The sequence below is a fragment of the Delphinus delphis genome, chromosome 9 (genome assembly GCF_949987515.2).
Source record: "Delphinus delphis chromosome 9, mDelDel1.2, whole genome shotgun sequence".
In the NCBI taxonomy this organism is placed as follows: Eukaryota; Metazoa; Chordata; class Mammalia; order Artiodactyla; family Delphinidae; genus Delphinus; species Delphinus delphis.
In genome coordinates this window covers 51,040,600-51,065,841 of record NC_082691.1, presented here as the reverse complement: position 1 = coordinate 51,065,841, position 25,242 = coordinate 51,040,600, and the positions used below count along the sequence as shown (strand labels likewise).

Below are 25,242 nucleotides of genomic sequence, written 5' to 3'. Positions count from 1 at the left end.
GCTACTATACATTTGGTAACCCCTTCAGATGAATTTTGTACTCTGTCAATTACATGAGCAACTTATGTGGTCTCTGATCTATGTTTGGTTTGGAGCTATGTATTTAATTCAAGGTGAGAATGATTTGAGCAAAAAGGTTATAATGCTTTGACATAACTCCTTGGCACATCAGTGTCTTCAACCTTTTTTTCAGTGATGGTTTGTTAATATTTATATAGAACTTTAATATAGTTCACTGTTCTGAGGCTTACCAAGTCCTTTCATGAACATTATCTGATCAGATTTATGTTCTGGAGTGTTGGCATATTTTTTAACATGAGGGACCTTTATGTTTGGCAAGAAGCTGCATAGTGTAAGTAAAGGGGGAGGAGTTGTGATCAGGAAAACTATGTCATAATTAAATTATGTGTCCTCTCAGCCAACCTGTTTTCCCATTCATTGTGCGTATAGGGGAATTGGACCAGAACCAGTGCTGTTCCTTGTTTGTTTTGTTTCTTCAAAAGAAATGCACATGAAACTTCTGTGTCTAAATGGGTAAAGGTGGAACTGCTCTGGTTGGAACTGGGGGAAGAATTACACTTTACCTTCTTTATTCTGTTCTGGGAAAATTTTGAACCCTAGAGGTCTCCTTATGAGTACTTACTTTCAGGATCCATTCCCTAAGGACTTGTACTTTCTCCATTTGGGGGGTGAGAAGGAAGGATCAAACTAGCAGCTTTCAGGGTGAGAACCAGTGCCCACCCCCATCTTTAGGAGGCTGGGCCTTGGCAGCATGCAGGTAGTCATACCTCCAGAGAAGGATGCTCGAAGTCCTGGCTGGAGCTCAGCAGGCTCATGCCCTGCTCTAATGTTCTTCCGGACTGAAACTACAAACCTAGCTACTTTCATTTTCTGGAACTATATTTAACTACATTAAAATTATGTAATTCTTCTCATAGTCTCTGTACAAGCTAATTGTGAAGGAAAGCCTTAAATAAAATGTTGATTAAACTTTGGAGGGTTTCATCTTTAACTAGATGTAAACTTTTGATATCATCTTGAGTTACATAGGACAGAATTTTGCATAGCTGCATGTGGTCACAATTTTCTACACAGTTTCATATGCTTGAATTCCTGATCTTCTGAACTACATTTTACTTAGGTCTTCTAGCTTCATCTCCAGAGCCTTCCACCATCAAACATTCTGCACCTTGCTTGCTGGAAGATTTCTTTTTTTGAAGAACTCTGCAGTCAGCACAAGTGGCATCTGGCGATATGTATATGAAAGCACTGAGATTTCTCATTCCTTTTAGAACCATTTTGCTAGAAATGGCTTATGTACACTTGGAAGTATATTCATTTCCAAAGTTCTGCTTTAGTTTTTAGAATTAGATTTTAAAGATAGCTTTCAAAGAAAGTTGATGAAACAGATATATTTAATGATTAGAAACTCACCAGAGCTTTTCTGAAAACTTCTACTTTTCATATCAGCAACTTGAAATAGTTCTTCAAGAGGTTCTTTAATCTCCAGCAGTTAGATGAGTTGCATTTTCTTGTGAATTTTCAGGAGTCACATCCCGGAAAGCATCTATGAGGAAGTAGATATGTGAGAAGAATAGACCTGGTCATTTCCTAGTTTACCTGAGGGTATATTTGTTGAGAATCTACTACATTAAAAAAAAAAAAGATATCACAGCAAAATTAAAATGTAGTTGATTGGACTGTTGCTTAGAAATTGTTTACAGCACAGATTTTCCCCTTAACTTTCTACTATAAAAATTTTCGAACATAGAAGATTTAAAAGAACATCCTTCAGCTAGATGGCATCTCTTCCTATATTCCTAAATACTGATACTTTTAATAAAAAAAATAAACATTCAAAACATGTTGCAGGCATACTTTCTCTTTCTCTTCTCCCACATTCTACATTCAGTGTGGAGAAAATCCTATAGGTTGCTTCAAAACAAGCATCTGATTACCAGCTACCACTTCCCACCAGCTGGTCCAAGTCCCCATGTCTCTCTCCTGAATTATAGGAGTGGCTGTCTCACTGAGTTTCCCTCTTGCTGTTATTGATCCCTTTGGGAGCTTCTCAAAATAGCAGCTAGAGTGATCCTTTCAAATGTAAATAACATACCAATATTTGGTTCACTCCTTCCAGTGGCTTTCCGGTTGACTTGGAGTGAAAGCTGAGCTCCTTATTAGGAACTACAAGGCCTCATATGACCTGGCACCCTGTTACCCCTCTGATATAAAATCTTAGTTTTATTTTTCCTCTCTGTAAATCTGGTACAGCTCCCTGGCTGCCTTGTTGCTCCTCACATGTGGCACCTGCTCCTGCTTCCAGCACTATACTTGCTTCCTATCCCTGGAATGTCCTTAGACACCTGCAGGGCTCACTCCTTCACTTCCTTCGGGTCTTTTATCAAGTGCCACCTTCTCACGGAGGCACTGCTCTGCCAGCCTACTGAAAACTATCCCATCTCCCAAGGTCTCCTATCCCTCATCTGGCTTTTAAAAAAATCTAGTTAAGACTTACCACAATCAACTATTCCATTCCATATATTTTAACATATTTGCCTTGTTTATTTTCTGCCCCACCCATTATTCTGTGTGATTCATGAGGACAAACATTTTTGTGTGTTTTGTTCACTTATTTTACAGTGCTTAACACATAGTAGCTTCTTAACAAAAATTTGTCAAATAAATAACATTTTTCTTAGAGTAGTAAAAAATAATGAATTTTTGAAAACCCTTGAGTTAGCAGTGTCTGTGGGTCAAGGGATTTTGCTCATTTCACTAGGTCAATTATTTTATGTGGCTTGAATCCCAGACTGAAATCTGGGGAACTTTCTTTTCTTTGCTGCCTGTTAGGCCAGAACTAACTCTAGCTTCAATCATCTAGTCACAAAAGATTGAAACAAAGCTACAGTAATCAAGACTGTATGGTACTGGCCCCAAAACACAAATATAGATCAATGGAACAGGATAGAAAGCCCAGAGATAAACCCACACACATATGGTCACCTTACCTTTGACAAAGAAGGCAAGAATATGCAATGGAGAAAAGACAGCTTCTTCAATAAGTGGAGCTGGGAAAACTGGACAGCTACATGTAAAAGAATGAAATTAGAACACTTCCTAATACCATACACAAAAATACTCAAAATTGATTAAAGGCTTAAATGTAAGTCTAGACACTATAAAACTCTTAGAGGAAAACATAGGCAGAACACTCTGTGACATAAATCACAGCAAGATCTTTCTTGACCCACCTCCTAGAGTAATGGAAATAAAAATCAAAAATAACAAATGGAACCTAATGAAACTTAAAAGCTTTTGTACAGCAAAGGAAATCATAAAAAAGACAGAAAGACAACCCTCAGAATGGGAGAAAATATTTGCAAATGAAGCAACTGACAAAGGATTAATCTCCAAAATATACAAGCAGCACATGCAGCTCAGTATGAAGAAAACAAACAACCCAGTCCAAAAATAGGTGGAAGACCTAAATACACATTTCTCCAAAGAAGACATACAGATGGCCAACAAACACATGAAAAAAGATGCTGAACATTGCTGATCATTAGAGAAATGCAAATCAAAACCACAGTGAGGTATCACCTCATACTGGTCCGAATGGCTATCATCAAGAAACATACAAACAATAAATGCTGGAGAGGGTGAGGAGATAAGGGAACCCTCCTGCACTGTTGGTAGGAATGTAAATTGATACAGCCACTATGGAGAACAGTATGGAGGTTCCTTAAAAAACTAAAAATAAAACCATTGTATGACCCAGCAATCCCACTCCTGGGCATATACCCTGAGAAAACCATAATTCAAAAAGAGACATGTACCACAATGTTCATTGCAGCACTATTTACAATAGCCAGGATGTGGAAGCAACCTAAGTGTCCATCAACAGATGAATGGATAAAGAAGATGTGGCACATATATACAAAGGAATATTACTCAGCCATAAAAAGGAACGAAATTGAGTTATTTTTAATGAGGTGGTTGGACCTAGAGTTTGTCATACAGAGTGAAGTAAGTCAGAAAGAGAAAAACAAATACCGTATGCTAACGCACATACATGGAATCTATAAAAACGGTACGGATGAACCCAGTGGCAGGGCAGGAATAAAGATGCAGGCTTATTGAATGGACTTGAGGACACGGGGGGAAGGGGAAGCTGGGATGAAACGAGAGGGTGGCATTGACATATATACACTACCAAATGTAAAATGGATTGCTAGTGGGAAGCAGCCGCATAGCACAGGGAGATCAGCTCCGTGCTTTGTGACGACCTACAGGGGTGGATTAGGGAGGATGGGAGGAAGGCTCAAGAGGGAGGGGATATGGGGATATATGTATACTTATAGCTGATTCACTTTGTTGTACAACAAAAACTAACACAACATTGTAAAGCAAATATACTCCAATAAAGATAAAAAAAAAGGAAAAATAAGTTTTTATCAAAAGGAAAAGAAAATGAATATATTTCCTCCCCCAGTCCTTCTAGGTACCCCAGTTCCATAATAGCCCATATCAGTTTTCTGCTGTGTCATTCTCAGTCCCCAAATGAAGCCATTTGTCATACCAGGTTTTCCCCGGCATGGGTTCCTTTTTCCTCTGGGTCCTCAGCACCTCTGCTGTTTTAATCTCCTGCCTCTGCTCTGGGAAGCTGATCTCCAGTTGAGGGGCCTGCCCCTTTCCACTGACACACTCTGTTTAGGTCTGATGCAATACCTTCTCTTAGCCAGAGTCTTCTTTCAGTAATTTAACCATTCCCCTCTCTCTGCACATCCTAAAGACTGAGAGGACAGACTCCAGATATTCTCTTTTGGTTTAACCAGTGACTACAAAATTCCAATAGGGTCCAACCTTCTGGAAATGAAGCAGCGCATCAAGAATTTCCCTCTGCAGTCTGCCCCTTATTCTTACAGCTCTTTGGCCTCATACCACCAGTGACTGTGTGCTGTGTCTAACATAGGGGATGTTGCAAAGGGAACTTGTGCCATCTGACAGGTGACAGTTTTCTGTTACTTCCTTTTGTTCTGATTCTGCCAATAGATACCAGGGAAATAGAAATATTCTTCTCAAATAAGGTCACTGACATTTATTCCTCAAGTATGGAGTCTTTTCTTCTGTTAAATGGAAACATCAGGAATATCTGGTCTCAATATTATATACTAAACTTCAATAATATCCTTGGACTGATTATAATGTCAAAAGTTGCTCAACTTCCCTCTCCCCACATGATAGCTGTTGTGAACATATAAAGATTTGAACCTATTCTATCAGTAATGCTTTTTTAAATATATATATATATTTATTTATTTATTTTTGACTGTGTTGGGTCTTTGCTGCTGTGCGTGGGCTTCTCATTGCAGTGGCTTCTCTTGTTGTGGAGCACGGGCTCTTGGTGCACGGGCTTCAGTAGGTGTGGCACGTGGGCTCAGTAGTTGTGCCTCGCGGGCTCTAGAGCACAGGCTCACTAGTTGTGGCGCATGGGCTTAGTTGCTCCACGGCATGTGGGATCTTCCCGGACCGGGGATCGAACTCATGTCCCCTGAATTGGCAGGAAGATTCTTAACCACTGCACTGCCAGGGAAGTCCTATCAGGAATGCCTTTAAACTAGTTTATACTTTATTAATTTTAAGAGCATATGTATATATATTATTGGAGATAAATAAAGATTAAAATGACTGGGTTGGACAAATTTTGAGAATGGCTTGATATAACTCTTGGCTTCCTAAGGGCCCTCATCTTCCTGTTTTGAAATAATCACGAACACAAATCTTATTAGTAGTAACTAATTATTGGCAAAGGAGCTATAGGATGCCATTCTCAAGTGACTCCTCCAGTTTTCTCTCTTGAGGTATTAAACAAGAAGTAACAAATCAGCAGAGCTCTTAGGGACAAGTACTCTTAGGGGTAAGTCCACCCACCCTCATCTCAGGGGCGTCCTCAGTAGCACCCCGGATATCCATGCCCTGAGGAGTTGTTCTGCTCCACAGGACTTAGAGCTGATAGTGGGGAGAGACAATTCAGAATCCTGGCTCTTGCCCAGGAAGGCTATACACACACTCCTCTGATGGTCTGATGAACTGAAACCACACATAAGCCAAGTTAGGTTTCATTTTCCTGAGGATAAGTTTTTATTTTAATTTTTAAACCAGATTGCTGTATGACATGGATGTTAAGGAAGCACTTACATTGAAAAATAGCCTCTGGAGGACGTTATCTTTGATTACATGTAAAACATCTAGTAACATCTCAAGAATTTTGCATAATTGCACACAACCACAGGTTCCTTTACAATCTTTTATGCTTAACTTCCTGAACTTCTTTGCATTGTTTCTGTATCATTTTTCCCACTGCCCTACATGACCAGAAACACTCTCGCCACCTTATGTATATACTTAATGATCCATTTCTTTGCAGAAGAGCATTTACAAAGTTAGCTTCAATTAGATATACTGATATGTATTTAACCCATTGAAATTTCTAATTACTTTCATTAGTTTTACAAGTAATTGGCTTATGCACAAACACATGTTTTATTATAAAAAGAAGTACAGCTGGAGTTTATGAAAATAGCTGTCTCCTCACAAGCATAAAAAATAAAAGTGTAATGATTCAGAAACTTACCCGGATTTTTCTGAAAACTTCCTCTTCTTATGTCGGAAACTTGAAATAGTTGGTTTTTAATCTTTGCTTTCTTATTCCTCTTCTAATGGGTAGGAGATGTATGATTGTAAGGATCCTTTTTAAAAAATAAGCCTTTAAGTTGTGAAGTTTTCTGGTCTCCTGAGGCCCTGCCCCTGTGCTGATGCAGAATGAGGAAGTAGAAATGCGAACAGTTTCAGTTTTGCTTCAGAATGTATTTATCTAGGTTTATAAAATATTAAATATATTTATAATATATGTAAATATATTTTAATGGTTATAAAATATTAAAAGATTAACATCACAAAAAATTACCAATAAAGTTGAACCATTGCTGAGAAACTATTCACCAGAGTTTCAAGTTATAAGAGTTAAGAAATCAAGGTGAAAAAACACCTATAGAAAAAAAACACTGGGAAAATATTAAAAACTCAGTGTGATCCAAGTGCCTGTTATGGACTGAATTGCGCCCCGCCTCCAAATTCACATGTTGAAGCCCTAACCCTTGGTATCTCAGAATGTGGCTGTATTTGGAGATAATGTCTTTAAAGAGTTAATTAAGTTAAAATGAGGTCACTAGGGTGGACCCTAATCCAGATATGACTAGTTTCCTTGTAAGAAGAGATTGGTGCTTGCATGCTCTCTCTCTTTCTCTCTCTCTCTCTCTCTCTCACACACACACACACACACACACACACACACACACACACACACACACACAAGACTGGGTGAAGACACAGGGAGAAGACAGCCATCTATAAATCAAGGAGAAGGCCTCAAAAGAAACCAACTCTGCCAAATCCTTGATCTTGGACTTCTAGCCTCTGTGAGCAAATAAATTTCTGATTTTTCAGCCACCTAGTCTGTGGTACTTTATTATGGCAGCTCCAGCAAACTAATACTTCTGTGTGCTGGGTCGTCATTAATTTAATTATTTTTTGAAAATTAAAGCATTAGTTTTTTCATTATGAACATGACTAAAATTCATTTTCAAACTTAAGAAATACAGAATATGGAAAGAAGCGGGGAGAACCATATTATCCAAATGCAATCTCTATCTTCCACTATATTTTTTTCTATTCATACATTAAAAATATATAAATTTAATATTTGGGAAATTTTACCAAACCTTGAAACATATAACTTCAAATAGGTAGTGAACAGTGCCTGCTAAAAGCTGAATTACATTTTATTTCTTGAATTAATATGATATGAACATCAAAATTCAGGACCACTGGAATATGCTAACTTTTGTTTTGGGGTTGTGTGTACAGTTTTTGTTAATTTTTTTTTTAAAGAAACAAACTACTACATCTGCTAGTGGGAGAAAATGCTTTGTTCTGCTTTGAAGTTCTGAAATTGTTCAGGTGTATCATGGTTCATAGATTACAAAGAATAATGCTAGTTAAATGCCAAAGAATTATTTTTACTCATTTATATGAAATGCACAAATTTTGGGGGAGTGATAGTGGCAGTGGTGCCTCTTACTACCTTATGTAAAACACTTGAACATTCTCATCAATATTGCCATCAGTTGCTTAATACTCCCAGTATATTTTCTCAGTCTGTTTACTTAAAATTGTACGGAATGATATAATTAATAAGCAATAAAATCTGAATCACACACACACACACACAATCTTGGTTAGCTTGTTAAGAAACAAAATTCTCTAAGAATGTTTTGCACATTTTTTCATTATTAAATGAAGATAAGTTTTATAGCTGTTAGAGGTGCTGTAATGTCTACTGATACTCCCAGTTGTTTTACCAAACTGGCTGGCTGTTCTAAAAGCCAAGTGAGGCGTGGGTCTTCAGAATGTGCATGCTCCTGTGTACTACAACATTCTAAAGATGAACAATTCACCCCAGTAAGACTCTTGCTACAGTTTTTGTCAAATTCATTATTTTCAGAGTCTTTCGTTCTTATTTCAGTTTGTCTCCCTCTCTCAATAAGCATAGTTTCCTAGATTCTCCACTTCCCACCCCCCGAAAATTTTGACCTCCATCACTCTCACCTGATGACAACTCTTCCTACCTAACGAACAAAATTGAAGGTATCAGGTGGGCTTTCTCACATGCTCCATTCTCCAGATCCCTAAACCCACGTGCACCCCTACATTCCTCTCCTCTCTGTACCTAATAGAGCAGTTCTCAACTCAGACTCCACAATAACACCATCTGGGGAGTTTTCAAAAAAAGCAGATGATGGGACTTCCCTGGTGGCACAGTGGTTAAGACTCTGCACTCCCAGTGCAGGGGGCCTGGGTTCCATCCCCGGTCAGGGAACTAAATCCCACATGCATGCTGAAACTAAGAGTTCACATGCCATAACTAAGGAGCCTTCCTGCCGCAACTAAGGAGCCCGCCAGCTGCAACTAAGACCTGGCGCAACCAAAAAAAAAAAAAAAAGAAACACTTTAAAAAAAAAGGTAGATGATGCCCAGGACTGCTATTGGGCAATCATATCTCTAGGGATAGGGCCAAATATCAATAAATTTTTAAAAGCTTCCTAAGCAGTTCTAATATGTAGACAGGGCAAGAATGTCTGGAATAAAATGAACTCTTCCTCTTCCCCTTACCTTTTTATTTCTCTTCCATTTTCAAACAATTATGTCCTAAAATCATTACATATGCAGAGAAAGGCAGGTGTCTGTGGTGGGAGAGTGGGGAAGTCAGGGCCCAGGAAGGTGGCCCTTCAGAGAGGTGACCTGGGGTGAGGAGTCAGAACCTGGACAGTGTGAAGGGAGTATCCATCTGCAAGAGTGAGCCAGTGCTAGGGATAAGAGCCTGAAGGAGGCGTGGAGGGTGTACAGGGGCAGCCTGGTGTGGGTGTCAGAGCCCAAGCACAGTGAGCAAAGTGTCTAAATGGAGAGTTGGCCTGGTGTGGGATATCAGAGCTCAAGCAGAAAAGACAATGTTCTTCTGGGAGAAGATCCTAAAATGAAGAATGTCAAAAATTGCACTGAGCAAAGTTAAACAGGCAAGGAAAACTTTATTCAAGACTATGGTGATAGAGGGGAGATAGACAGAACTCAACTCAGCTGAAGTAAAACATGGGAAGGTTTTTTTTTTTTTGCGGTATGCGGGCCTCTCACTGTTGTGACCTCTCCCGTTGAGGAGCACAGGCTCCGGACGTGCAGGCTCAGCGGCCATGGCTCACGGGCCCAGCCGCTACGCGGTGTATGGGATCTTCCCGGACCGGGGCATGAACCCGTCTCCCCTGCATCGGCAGGCGGACTCTCAACTACTGCACCACCAGGAAAGCCCGGGAAGGATTTTAAGCCCTGGAATGAACTAGTGGAAAAGAACTGGAGTACTATCAGGTAGGTTGGTCAGTGGGGTGTGTCAAGCGCATGGATTGCTCCTCAGTTTGCAAACGTTTTTCTCTGTGATTAGGCCACCTGGGTTTGCTAGTTGATGTGCATCCAAGTCAGGTTTCCACCCTCCTACTGATACTGGGAGACAGGGGTGCTATCTTCTTTGATGTTTACATTTCAAATACCTGGTTCCCTGGTGCTTGAGAAAGACAATCCTGGGTTATAAAACTGGCAACAGGGTGGGAGAAGATTTACATTCATTTTAATATTAAAAAAAAATTTATATTTATTTATTTATTTAGCTGCACCAGGTTTTAGTTTGGCACACGGGATATTTTTTAGTTGCAGCATGTGGGATCTTTAGTTGCGGCATGTGGGATCTAGTTCACTGACCAGGGATTGAATTGGGCCCTCTGCATTGGGAGTGTGGAGTCTTAGCCACTGGACCACAAGGGAAGTCCCGAGATTTATGTACATTTTAAAGGGACAGAGAAAAAATTTGCAATTACAAATTTTCTAAAGTAAATGCTCTAAGGATAGGGAGGCCTTTAGTCAGGGACCTATAATCTAGAAGATGCCTGTCCAAAGTTTAGTAAAGCTTAGGGGATTGTTAAAGGCCACTTTGGTCAAGAGTCAGATCTGAGTTGAGAGAGGAACACACTTGTGATGGGCAAGGGATTGCTGGGCATTGAGATAGAAGATTACACAGAGGGACTGCTCAAATAAAGAAATATATAAGGAAATGAAAGCCATATTTCTCACTGTTGGAGAAGTGGCTTACAAATATGAGAAGAGAGTAACTTGCAGTATGGAACTACAATTGGAGATATCTGTGTGAACTCATGGTTTTTTAATATATTTATGTACAGAAATAAATATAGCTGTGAATATATTGTCTAGGCTTGCTGATTGAGAGGGAGTAGGGACACCACAATAGCAATGAACACAACTAGAATTCAGATGGTGTCTTCTAAATGCCATTTTTCTCTATGAAGAACCAGGGCCCCTTGGAAAGACAGCTGATTCCAGAGATGGGACAGAGAAAGTATTAGATAAGCTTGGAACATCTTTTGTTCAGAAAGCAAGGAAGAAGTCAAAGAAAGATACGGACAACATTAAAAGGTCTAGTCAACTTGTATAAGCTCCTACTAGTCAAATCTAGGACAATTGGAGCATCAAAATAAATAGTATAGTAACAGATTATCCACTGAATAATCAGATAATTCACTGAATGAAATGGAAAACCACGAGTCCATACAGATAAGGAAATGAATAGATGGAAAATTTGGTAAGAAATAGTGTATTTACAAAGTTTCAAATTACCTCTCCACCAATGACAAATGGGGAAAGACAACTTTACAGTGGAGAAGTCTGGCCTGTATGCTCTTTTTTCAGTGGTATTTTCAAGTCACTGAGGTAAACAACATCAATATGGGACAAATGAGAATAATGTACCACCTAATGGGATGCAATGAGTACATAGCATCACTCCTGTGATATTCCTGCCAAGATGCATAGCTTAAATCTAAGAATCTTGGAATATCATACAAACCTAAATTGAGGGATATTCTGCAAAATAACTGGCCTGTCATCTTAAAAAGTGTCAAGGTCATAAATATCATGGAAAGGTTAAGGAAATGTTCCAGACTGGAGGAGATTAAGTGCAACATGTGCTTCCAAACTGGGTCTTTTTGTTATAAAAGACATTGTTGAGACAATTGGTGAAACCTGAGTGAAGTGTGAGGATTAGATGAACACAAGCAACATTAATATCTAAGTTAATATACAATGGAATATTACTCAGCCATTAAAAAAGAACAAAGTTGGGTCATTTGTAGAGTTGTGGATCGATCTAGAGACTGTCATACAGAGTGAAGTAAGTCAGAAAGAGAAAAAAAAATATCGTGTATTAACGCATATATGTGGAATCTAGAAAAATGGTACAGATGAACCAGTTTGCAAGGCAGAAATAGAGACACAGATGTAGAGGACAAATGTATGGACATCAAGGTGGGAAAGTGGGGAGGGCGGCAGTGGTGGTGGTGGTGGGATGAATCAGGAGATTGGGATTGACATGTATACACTGATGTGTATAAAATGGATGACTAATAAGAACCTGCTGTATTGGGCTTCCCTGGTGGCGCAGTGGTTGAGAGTCCGCCTGCCGATGCAGGGGGCACGGGTTCGTGCCCTGGTCCGGGAGGATCCCACGTGCCGCGGAGTGGCTGGGCCCGTGGGCCATGGCTGCTGGGCCTGCGCGTCCAGAGCCTGTGCTCCACAACGGGAGAGGCCAAAGCAGTGAGAGGCCCGCGTACCACAAAAAAAAAAAAAAAAAAAGAACCTGCTGTATAAAAAATAAATTAATTAAATAAAATAAAAAAATAAAAGGAATGCATTCAAAAGAAAATAAATGTGTCAAGTGTTCAGAAATTATATAACCAACAGCGAATACAATCCAGCTTTGTTAAATCTGCACATTTTGCATTATTTGCTTCAGATTTTTCTTTTAAGAAATAAAATATAACCAAACCAAAAAAAATAAAAGTGTCCATCTTAAGTTAACCATCTTGATTTGGATGGTTGTGTTGTGATTAGCTTTCCTTATACTGTGGCTAGAATTTCCTTGTTTGTTGAAATACACACTGAAATACTGGAGAGTGATTCAATATCTTACTCAACTGTTCATTAAAAAGTTTTGTCCTTGCATTTCCTATCAATCTATAAGTTTTTGATTGGTGGGTTACAAGTTGGTGATTATTAAAAATAAAAAAGGAATCATACAATTATCACCTGTATAATAACACTCATAATCCCCAATAAAAGAAAGAAGTAAACTGAAGTTCATTCTCTCCTTCACTCTCAGGGACTTAACTCCAAATTAAAATTTCTCACTTTAAATGGCATCTTTCCCATCAGTATGCAAATAGGTTGAGGTTTAGAATTCCTGGATTTTCTTTGGAGATTTTACCACCCATAAAAATATCCACATACAATACACTGCTTAGTTTTGTCTACTGGAACTGGATGGTCTGTATTCATGCATTTCTTCTGAGATTCATCCACATTGATGTAACTGTAGTTAATTTTTTTCATTGCTATTTAATATTCTATTGTTTGACTTTGTCATATTGACATACCCATGCTTCTGTTGATGAATATTAAGGTGGAATAATGTAGTTTTGAACATTCTTGTGCATGTCTTCTGATGCACATGAACAAGAGCTATTCTAGAAAATATTGCCTGGAGGGGAATCCTGGTTGATGCCCGCAATCAACATTCCTAAATAATACTCAAGTGTTTCTCAAAGTTGTACCAGTTTACATTCCTATTAGTAGTGGATTAAGAGTTCTCTTTACTCTACGTCCTTGATAATTCTTGGTATTATGAGACTTTCTAACTTTTGTCATTCAAGTGGGTGTGAAACTGCATCTTGCTGTGATTTTAATTTCCATTTCCCTCATTACTAATAGGCTGAAAATCTTTTCATATGTTTGGGGCTATTTATGCTTCCTCTTAATTCCTGTTCTTTGCACATTTTTAAATCAGTTTGGTCATATTTTGTTTTGTTTTGTTTTGTTTTCAGATGTTTTAAATCCTAATCCTTTATTCACTATATGTGTTGCAATTTTAATTCTAGCTTTTAGTTTCTCTTTTCACTTACTTTGTGATGATAAACAGAAGTTCTTAATTGCAATGTGGTTAAATTTATGAGTCTTTTCCTGTGGCTTATGCTTTTTGTGTCTTATTTAGAACATTTTCCCTACTTTGAGGTCATAAAATATTTTCCCATGTTATTTTGTAAATGCTTTCTAGTTTTGCCTTCTACTGGGCATGAAGTAAGGGGTTCACTTCCACGTGGCTAACAAAATTTCCCAGCACCATATCTTTAAAAATCCATCCCTTTCCTACTGACCTGCAAAATCATACCATATTTCAAGTATCAAAATATTTGTGGGCCTATCTCCAGGCTTCATAGTTTGTTCAATTGTATATTGACTACCACTGCATGAAAATCATACTGACTTTATTATGACAACTTTATGTGTTGATGGCAGGTAAGGAAAGTCCTGTTAGCTTGTGTGTGTTTTTTTAATTGTCTTGGCTATTTTGGACTTTTAAAATTTTGTGTATAGAAGTTTTAAACCAAATTAAAGAACTTTCCTTTTTCAAAGCTTAATAAAATGAGTAAGAGAAAATAAAAATCAGAGGAAAAATCTCTAACCACATACAGACAAAGGAAATGGTACAAGCTTATTCCATAAACTTAAAGTGTTAATCATGAAGAGAAAGAGACAATAATAAAAGAATTTACATGTGGCATCTGCTTTTAAAATTCAAAATGAGGGAAGAATGAGTATAATAAATCTGGAAAATTTTATTAGCCTATGGAGAACCAAATAGGTCAGCAGGCAACCAAGAGGAATGATGCAGAAAAAGCCCTTTCCTATCATCTCAATGTCTTCATCCTTACCCTAACCAGAGAGTAAAGAGATGGCAGAAAAATCAGATTTTTACTTCAGTGAAATATCTCTAGCAATGAAAGCCGAAAAAGGAAAGTAATAGGTAAGATCCATGGAGGGCATTACACACTGGAAAGCATGGTACACGGAGAGCTTCTGTTAAGTCTATCTTTTCACACACAGTTCAGATCAGTAATTATAATCTATAGGTTTCACCTCTTTTTCTCTCTTTGTCTATGAAGAGAATGAGAACAGTTGATGAAGAGTCAAGTGAAAAAAAAGGCACTTTAAAGGTGACCTAATACTCTGAAAAAAAAAATGTATATATACTTGAAATACAATAACTATGGAATCTATCTCAGGGTAGATGGGGATGGTCTCTCTTGGAATCAATGTTTTTGGGCTTAACTTGATTAAGAGAATTATACTAATAGTACCCCTTCCATATGGTGTCCATTACATAACATGCTTCCTGATATAGGGCCAAATAAAATTAGATCACTTAAATCTCCTTACATTAAATTACATTGCAGATGACTCAACGATTTAAATGTAATAAATAAATGTATTAATACCCTCTCAGAAAACATGACAGTTTTAAACATGGCATGTATCAAACTTTTCATGTGAGTTTCTGTGCATGTTTTATTTAAATGGCAAGCTAAGCTATGTATGTAGAAACAAATAACTGGAAAAATAAAATGATCTACTGTACTTTTCTTCCTTGCCAAGGATGTTTCCCAGCCAAATCATGATTTTTGGAGGAAAGGGGATCCATTATCACTATTTTCCCCGGAGCATATGTTGAGGGCGGTGACTATTAGAACCCAGCAACCAAAAGGTACTACTCATTTTAGCTTCAATGTTCAAAAAAGTTCAATTTTCCTGTGTCAGGCTTCAAAGGACAGTGCAGACTATTGAGAATTTAAAATTAGATGGCATCAGGTCAAATCATTTTTCAAAAATTACCCTTCTCTGGAATCAAGGATATCTAGGAGTTGGATGGGAGAAGGTAGAGAAGGGTTTGGAGGAAAGTATCTCCTGAGATAATCTCAGGAGAGAGAGTGAAGGGCAGGGAGAAGCTCCCTCCTACTCCCTGGGATAGTAGGAGTAGAGCCCAGGGCATGAGGGCTGATAGCCAGGAAGGAATAGGCTCTGGCCCCCAAGGGATTGTAATTTCAAGCGTTGTGAAGTGAGCTGGCAAAGGGTTCCCCTGTGCCAGCACCAAGAGATGACTTGATAAATAAGAGGTGATGTTGGGGGATCAGTTTATATTGCCCACTCTTCAAGATCACTCCCACCAGGGAGCTATGAGGAAATCCCATGGGCCACTCTCTAGCTAACACTGAGAATCACCCACACAGAAAGAAAAGGCCACAAGGTAATTGCACAGCCACAGCACATAAGGCAGGAATGGGATCAGACTCTCTGTGAAGCTGAGCCTACTCAGGGAACTGGGAGAACACAGATATCGTCTCATAACCAGAAACCAACCAGGAACTGAGCCAACACAACTGGCCCAGGACTCCATCAGTGACAACTTCATCACCACAGTGGGATTCTGGATGCCAGGTGGAAGCAACTGCAAGTTTGCCAAAGTGGTAATGATAAGCTGGAGAAGAAAGAGATAGAGGGAGACAGAGAGACAGAGAGGGAATGAGTTCACTTAAAATGAATTCACAAACCAAGATTCCAAAACACAGAAAGCAGCTAATGTCAAAGAGACGGACAACAAAATTAACTATACATACATTCCAAACAAAAATAATTAGAATTTTGATAAGCATGTTTAGGATTATCAAAGAGAAATGAAGAGATAATATCCACAAATACAACAAGAAATTATGAAAAATGTAGAAGTTAAATGAGAAAAGATAGGGAGATTGGTTCAAGATGGCAGAGTAGAAGGACGTGTGCTCACTCCCTCTTGCAAGAGCTAACTGTTGAACTAACATCACAACTAACTGTTGAACAATCATCGACAGGAAGACACTGGAACTCACCAAAAAAGATACCCCATATCCAAAGAAAAAGGAGAAGTCATAATGAGATGGCAAGAGGGGTGCAATCACAATAAAATCAAATCCCATAACTGCTGGGTGGATGACTCACAAACTGGAGAACAATTATACCAGAGAAGTCCACCCACTGGAGTGAAGGTTCTGAGCCCCATGTCAGGCTTCCCAACCTGGGGGTCCGGCAACAGGAGGAGGAATTCCCAGAGAATCAGACTTTGAAGGCTAGTGGGATTTGATTGCAGGACTTTGACAGAGCTGGGGGAAACAGAGACTACACTCTTGGAGGGCACACACAAAGTAGTGTGCTCATCAGGACCCGGGGGAAGGAGCAGTGACCCCATAGATGACTGAACCAGACCTACCTGCTAGTGTTGGAGGGTCTCCTGCAGAGGTGGGGGCTGGCTGTGGCTCACCACGAGGACAAGGACACTGGCAGTAGAAGTTCTAGGAAGTACTCCTTGGCATGAGCCCTCCTGGAGTCCACCATTAGCTCCACCAAAGAGCCTGTAGCCTCCAGTGCTGGGTCACCTCAGGCCAAAAAACCAACAGAGGGAACCCAGCCCCACCCATCAGCAGACAAGCAGATTAAAGTTTTACTGAGCTTTGCCCACCAGAGTAACACCCAGCTCTACTCACCACCAGTCCCCCCCATCAGGAAGCTTGCACAAGCCTCTTAGATAGTGTCATCCACCAGAGGGCAGACAGCAGAAGCAATAATAACTACAATCCTGTAGACTGTGGAACAAAAACCATAATCACAGAAAGATAGACAAAATGAAAAGCAGAGGACTATGTACTAGAAGAAGGAACAAGATAAAACACCAGAAAAACAATGAAATGAAGTGGAGATAGGCAAACTTCCAGAAAAAGAATTCAGAATAATGATAGTGAAGATGATCCAGGACCTTGGAAAAAGAATGGAGGCAAAGATCGAGAAGATGCAAGAAATGTTTAGCAAACACCTAGAAGAATTAAAGAACAAATAAGCAGAGATGAACAATACAATAACTGAAATGAAAAATGAACTAGAAGGAATCAATAGCAGAATAACTGAGGCAGAAGAACAGATAAGCGACCTGGAAAACAGAATAGTGGAATTCATTGCCATGGAACAGAATAAAGAAAAAAGAATGAAAAGAAATGAAGACAGCCTAAGAGACCTCTGGGACAATATTAAATGAACCAACATTCGCATTACAGGGGTCCCAGAAGGAGAATAGAGAAAGGACCTGAGAAAACATTTGAAGAGATTATAGTCAAAAACTTCCCTAACATGGGAAAGGGAATAGAAACCCAAGTCCAGGAAGTGCAGAGTCCCAGGCAGGATAAACCCAAGGAGAAATATGCCAAGACACATAGTAATCAAACTGACAAAAATTAAAGACAAAGAAAAATCATTAAACGCAACAAGGGAGGCACACGCAAGATGGCGGTATGGGAAGATGTGGAGTTAGCATCTCCCCACAACTGAGGCACCTGCCAGCTGCTGGTGGGGGACTCTGACACTGAAGATGGGAGGAACCCCAAAGTGAACTGGTAGGACATGGGGGACTGAGGGGGGAGGGGAAGTGGAAGCCAGAGAGGATCGGTGCCCCTGAGGCCAGGGAGATCAGGAGAGGCAGGCAGGAGGGACTCTCTGAGAAGAGTGGGAGAGGAGAGGAGGGTGATCACCTGGCCCACTCGGTCCAGGGAGTCTGCTGAACTCCCAAGCCAGTACCCCCACTCCAAAGCCCCGTGCAGGCTGCATGGGACCTGGGGGGCATATGAGGGAGGCTGGGGAGATCAGGAGAGGCAGGTGGGAGGAGCCATCCAGAGGAGCGGGAGAGGAGGAGAGGGCTACTGCCCCACCCACTCTGACCCACAGAGCCTGCTGAGCTCCCAGGCTGGTCCCCTGCCCTCCAAAGCCCTCTCCAGGTTGCGTGGATCCTTGGAGGCATGGGAGGGAGGCTGGGGAGATCAGGAGAGGCAGGTGGGAGGGGTCCTCCCAGACCGGAGGAGCAAGAGAGGAGAGGAAGGAATTTGCCTCACCCACTCTAGCCCAGGAAGCCTGCTGGGCTCCCAGGTGATGTCACCTGCACTCTGAGACCAGGGGTGGGGGCACACATGGGCCCCTTCTGTTCCTTGAGCCTAAGCCCCAGCTCCCACATCTCCCAGGGCCTTTTCCAGCCCTGTGGTTCCTAAGCATTGGATTGCCCCCCCCACTGTCCAAACCTCACCCTGGCTTAGGCCCTGCCCACCATGGCCAAGGCCTCTCCCTCCCCCTACCCTTTTTTTTTCTTTTCCCTCCTCCTCTTTTTTACTATTGTGGTACTGATGTACTTTCTGGTTGTTGATTCATCTCTACTTTTATTTTTATGTTCTTTCTAACGTATCTGTTAGTTTGCTAGTCTAATTTTATTTTTTACTTTGTTATTGTTCTTTTTTTTTTTGGCCACCCCACTCGGCCTGCAGGATCTTGATTTGAGAGCCCGGGGTTGGGCGGAAACTCCTGTGGTGGGATCCCCAAGTCTGAACCACTGGACTGTCAGAGAACCTCAGACCCCAGAAAATATTCATTGGAGTGAGGTCTCACAGAGGTCCTCATCTCAGCACCAAGACCCAGCTCTAGCCAATAGCCTACAAACTCCAGTGTTGGAAGCCTCAGGCCAAACAACCAGTAAGACAGGAACACAATCCCACTAAGTGGGATTTTCTCTTTCACAATTCACAATAAGTGAACCGGAAGACAGAATGGTGGAAATAACTGCCGAGGAGCAGAACAAAGAAAAAAGAATGAAATGAATTGAAGACAATATCACAGACCTCTGGGACAACACTAAATGCACCAACATTCGAATTATAGGGGTCCTAGAAGAAGAAGAGAAAAAGAAAGGGTCTGAGAAAATATTTGAAGAGATTATAGTTGAAAACTTCCCTAACATGGGGAAGGAAATAGTCACCCAAATCCAGGAAGCAAAGAGTCCCATACAGGATAAACCCTAGGAAAAATACACCAGGACACATATTAATCAAACTAACAAGAACTAAATTCAAAGAAAACATATTAAAAGCAGCAAGGGAAAAACAAAAAATAACATACAAAGGAATCCCCATAAGGTTATTAGCGAAGTTTTCAGTGGAAACTCTGCAGGCCAGAAGGGACTGGCAGGATATACTTAAAGTGATGAAAGAGAAAAACCTACAACCAAGATTACTGTTCCCAGCAAGGACCTCATGCAGATTCCTTGGAGAAGTCAAAAGCTTTTCAGACAAGCAAAAGCTAAGAGAATTCAACACAACAAAACCAGCTTTACAACAAATGCTAAAGGGACTTCTCTAGGCAGGAAACACAAGAGAAGAAAAACGCCCACAAAAACAAACCCAAAACAATTAAGAAAATGGTAATAGGAACATACATATCGATAATAACCTTGAATGTAAGTGGATTAAATGCCCCAACCAAAAGACACAGGCTGGCTGAATGGATACAAAAACAAGACCCATCTATATGCTGTCTACAAGAGACCCACTTCAGACCTAGGGACACATACAGACTGAAAGTGAAGAGATGGAAAAAGATATTACGTGCAAATGGAAATCAACAGAGAGCTGGAGTAGCAATACTCATATCAGATAAAATAGACTTTATTTTATTTTACGTTTTCATTGGAGTATAATTGCTTTACAATGGTGTGTTAGTTTCTGCTTTATAACAAAGTGCATCAGTTATACATATACATATGTCCCCATATCTCTTCCCTCTTGCGTCACCCTCCCTCACACCCTTCCTATCCGACCCTTCTAGCTGGTCACAAAGCACCCAGCTGATCACCTGTGCCATGCGACTACTTCGCACTAGCTCTCTATTTTACATTTGGTAGTATATATATGTCCATATATAAACTACCACCCTCTCACTTTGTCCCAGCTTACCCTTCCCCCTTCCCGTGTTCTCAGGTCCATTCTGTAGTAGGTCTGCCTCTTTATTCCTGTCTTGCCCCTAGGTTCTTCATGACCATATATATATTTTTTTCATTCCAGATATATGTGTTAGCACACGGTATTTGTTTTTCTCTTTCTGACTTACTTCACTCTGTATGACAGACTCTAGGTCCATCTACCACACTACAAATAACTCAATTTCGCTTCTTTTTATGGCTGAGTAATATTCCATTGTACATATGTGCCACATCTTCTTTATCCATTCATCTGTTGATGGACACTTAGGTTGCATCCATGTTCTGGCTATTGTAAATAGTGCCACAATGAACATTGTGGTACATGACGCTTTTTGTGTTATGGTTTTCTCAGGGTATATGCCCAGTAGTGGGATTGCTGGGTTATATGGTAGTTCTATTTTTAGTTTTATTTTTTTTTTTTTTGCGGTACGCAGGCCTCTCACTGCCGTGGCCTCTCCCGTTGTGGAGCACAGGCTCTGGATGCACAGGCTCCAGACGCGCTGGCTCAGTGGCCATGTCCCATGGGCCCAGCCACCCCGCAGCATGGGGGATCCTCCCAGACTGGGGCACGAATCCACGTCCCCTGCATCGGCAGGCAGACCCTCAACAACTGCGCCACCAGGGAAGCCCCCTATTTTTAGTTTTTTAAGGAACCTCCATACTGTTCTCCATAGTGGCTGTATCAATTTACATTCCCACCAACAGTGCAAGAGGATTCCCTTTTCTCCACATCCTCTCCATCATTTATTGATTGTAGATTTTTTGATGATGGCCATTCTGACCGGTGTGAGATGATATCGCATTGTTGTTTTGATTTGCATTTCTCTAATGATTAATGATGTTGAGCATTCTTTAATGTGTTTGTTGGCAATATGTATATCTTCTTTGGAGAAATGTTTATTTAGTTCTTCTGCCCATTTTTGGATTGGGTTGTTTGTTTTTCTGATATTGAGCTGCATGAGCTGCTTGTAAATTTTGGAGATTAATTCTTTGTCAGTTGCTTCGTTTGCAAATATTTTCTCCCATTCTGAGGGTTGTCTTTTTGTCTTGTTTTGGTTTCCTTTGTTGTGCAAAAGCTTTGAAGTTTCATTAGGTCCCATTTGTTTAGTTTTGTTTTTATTTCCATTTCTCTAGGAGGTGGGTCAAAAAGGATCTTGCTGTGATTTATGTCATAGAGTGTTCTGCCTATGTTTTCCTCTAAGAGTTTTATAGTGTCTGGCCTTACATTTAGGTCTTTAATCCATTTTGAGTTTATTTTTGTGTATGGTGTTAGGGAGTGTTCTAATTTCATTCTTTTACACGTACTGTCCAGTTTTCCCAGCACCACTTATTGAAGAGGCTGTCTTTTCGCCACTGTATATTCTTGCCTCCTTTATCAAAGATAAGTTGACCATATGTGCATGGGTTTATCTCTGGGCTTTCTATCCTGTTCCATTGATCTATATTTCTGTTTTTGTGCCAGTACCATACTGTCTTGATTACTGTAGCTTTGCAGTATTGTCTGAAGTCCATGAGCCTGATTCCTCCAGCTCTGTTTTTCGTTCTCAAGATTGCTTTGGCTATTCAGGTTCTTTATGTTACCATACAAATTGTGAAATTTTTTGTTCTGGTTCTGTGAAAAATGTCAGTAGTAGTTTGATAGGGATTGCATTGAATCTGTAGATTGCTTTGGGCAGGATAGTCATTTTCACAGTGTTGATTCTTCCAATCCAAGGACATGGTATACGTCTCCATCTATTTGTATCATCTTTAATTTCTTTCATCAGTGTCTTACAATTTTCTGCATACCGGTCTTTTGTCTCCTTAGGTAGGTTTATTCCCAGGTATTTTATTCTTTTTGTTGCAATGGTAAATAGGAGTGTTTTCTTAATTTCACTTTCAGATTTTTCATCATTAGTGTATGGGAATGCAAGAGATTTCTGTGTATTAATTTTGTATCCTGCTACTTTACCAGATTCATTGATTAGCTCTAGTAGTTTTCTGGTAGCATCTTTAGGATTGTCTATATATAGCATCATGTCACCTGCAAACAGTGACAGGTTTACTTCTTCTTTTCTGATTTGGATTCCTTTATTTCTTTTTCTTCCCTGATTGCTGTGGCTAAAACTTCCAGAACTACGTTGAATAATAGTGGTGAGAGTGGGCAACCTTGTCTTGTTCCTGAGCTTAGAGAAAATGGTTTCAGCTTTTCACCATTGAGAATGATGTTGGCTGTGGGTTTGTCACATATGGCCTTTATTATGTTGAGGTAAGTTCCCTCTATGCCTACTTTCTGGTGGGTTTTTATCATAAGTGGGTTTTGAATTTTGTCAAAAGCTTTTTCTGCATTTATTGAGATGTATTGAGATGGTTTTTCTCCTTCAATTTGTTAATACAGTTCATCACATTGATTGACTTGCATATACTGAAGAATCCTTGCATTCCTGGGATAAACCCCATTTGATCATGGTGTATGATCCTTTTAATGTGCTGTTGGATTCTGTGTGCTAGTATTTTGTTGAGGATTTTTGCATCTATGTTCATCAGTGATATTGGCCTGTAGTTTTCTTTCTTTGTGACATCCTTGTCTGGTTTTGGTATCAGGGTGATGGTGGCCTCGTAGAATGAGTTTGGGAGTGTTCCTTCCTCTGCTATATTTTGGAAGAGTTTGAGAATGATAGGTGTTATATCTTCTCTAAATGTTTGATAGAATTCACCTGTGAAGCCATCTGGTCCTGGCCTTTTGTTTGTTGGAAAAATTTTAATCACAGTTTCAATTTCAGTGCTTGTGATTGGTCTGTTCCTATTTTCTATTTCTTCCTGGTTCAGTCTTGGAAGGTTGTGCATTTTTAAGAATTTGTCCATTTCTTCCAGGTTGCCCATTTTATGGCATAGAGTTGCTTGTAGTAATCTCTCATGATCCTTTGTATTTCTGCAGTGTCAGTTGTTACTTCTCCCTTTTCAGTTCTAATTCTATTGATTTGAGTCTTCTCCCTTTTTTACTTGATGAGTCTGGCTAATGGTTTATCTATTTTGTTTATCTTCTCAAAGAACAAGCTTTTAGTTTTATTGATCTTTGCTATCGTTTCCTTCATTTCTTTTTCATTTATTTCTGATCTGATCTTTATGATTTCTTTCCTTCTGCTAACTTTGGGGTTTTTTTGTTCTTCTTTCTCTAATTGCTTTAGGTGTAAGGTTAGGTTGTTTATTTCAGATGTTTCTTGTTTCTTCAGGTAGGATTGTATTGCTATAATCTTCCCTCTTAGAACTGCTTTTGCTGAATCCCATAAGTTGTGGTTCATCGTGTTTTCATTGTCATTTTTTTCTAGGTATTTTTTGAATTCCTCTTTGTTTTCTTCAGTGATCTCTTGCTTATTAAGTAATGTATTGTTTAGCCTCCATGTGTTTGTATTTTTTACAGATTTTTTCCTGTAATTGATATCTAGTCTCGTCGCGTTGTGGTCAGAAAAGATACTTGATATGATTTCAATTTTCTTAAATTTACCAAGGCTTGACTTGTGGCCCAAGATATGATCTATCCTGTAGAATGTTCCATGAGCATTTTAGAAGAAAGTGTATTCTGTTGTTTATGGATGGAATGTCCTATAAATGTCAATTAAGTCCATCTTGTTTAATGTGTCATTTAAAGCTTGTGTTTCCTTATTTATTTTCATTTTGGATGATCTGTCCATTGGTGAAAGTGGGGTGTTAATGTCCCATACTATGATTGTGTTACTGTCGATTTTATGGCTGTTAGTATTTGCCTTATGTATTGAGGTGCTCCTATGTTGGGTGCATAAATATTTACAATTGTTATATCTTCTTCTTGGATTGATCCCTTGATCATTATGTAGTGTCCTTCTTTGTCTCTTCTAATAGTCTTTATTTTAAAGTCTATTTTGTCTGATATGAGAATTGCTACTCCAGGTTTCTTTTGTTTTCCATTTGCATGGAATATCTTTTTCCTTCCCCTCACTTTCAGTCTGTATGTGTCCCTAGGTCTGAAGTGGGTCTCTTGTAGACAGCATATATACGGGTCTTGTTTTTGTATCTATTCAGCCAGTCTATGTCTTTTGGTTGGAGCATTTAATCCATTTATATTTAAGGTAATTATTGATATGTATGTTCCTATTACCATTTTCTTAATTGTTTTGGGTTTGTTATTGTAGGTCTTTTCCTTCTCTTGTGCTTCCTGCCTAGAAAAGTTACTTTAGCATTTGTTGTAAAGTTGGTTTGGTTTTGCTGAATTCTCTTAGCTTTTGCTTCTCTGTAAAGTTTTTAATTTCTCCGTCAAATCTGAATGAGATCCTTGCTGCATAGAGTAATCTTGGTTGTAGGTTTTTCCCTTTCATTACTTTAAATATGTCCTGCCACTCCCTTCTGGCTTGCAGAGTTTCTGCTGAACGATCAGCTGTTAACCTTATGGGGATTCCCTTGTGTGTTATTTGTTGTTTTTCCCTTGCTGCTTTTAATATTTTTTCTTTGTATTTAATTTTTGATAGTTTGATTAATATGTGTCTTGGCATGTTTCTCCTTGGATTTATCCTGTATGAGAGTCTCTGGACTTGATTACCTATTTCCTTACCCATATTAGGGAAGTTTTCAACTATAATCTCTTCAAACATTTTCTCAGCCCCTTTCTTTTCTTCTTCTTCTTCTGGGACCCCTATAATTTGAATATTGGTGCGTTTAATATTGTCCCAGAGGCCTCTGAGACTGTCCTCAATTCTTTTCATTCTTTTATCTTTATTATGCTCTGCAGTAGTTATGTCCACTATTTCATCTTCCAGGTCACTTATCCATTCTTCTGCCTCAGTTATTCTGCTATTGATACCTTCTAGAGAATTTTTAATTTCATTTATTGTGTTGTTCAT

General features: G+C 39.5%; 1 protein-coding gene across 1 annotated transcript in view; it reads right to left on the bottom strand.

The window, feature by feature from the left end:
• Nucleotides 1–1,478: 1,478 nt before the first annotated feature.
• Nucleotides 1,479–25,242, bottom strand: part of HEPACAM2 (HEPACAM family member 2) — a 97,545-nt gene continuing 73,781 nt past the window's right edge. The window contains exons 10-12 of the transcript XR_011246600.1: nt 6,638–6,815; nt 3,012–3,088; nt 1,479–1,567 (exon numbers count right to left, since the gene is read on the bottom strand). The gene's annotated coding sequence lies outside the window, so the exon portion shown is untranslated. The remainder of the gene's footprint in view (nt 1,568–3,011; nt 3,089–6,637; nt 6,816–25,242) is intronic.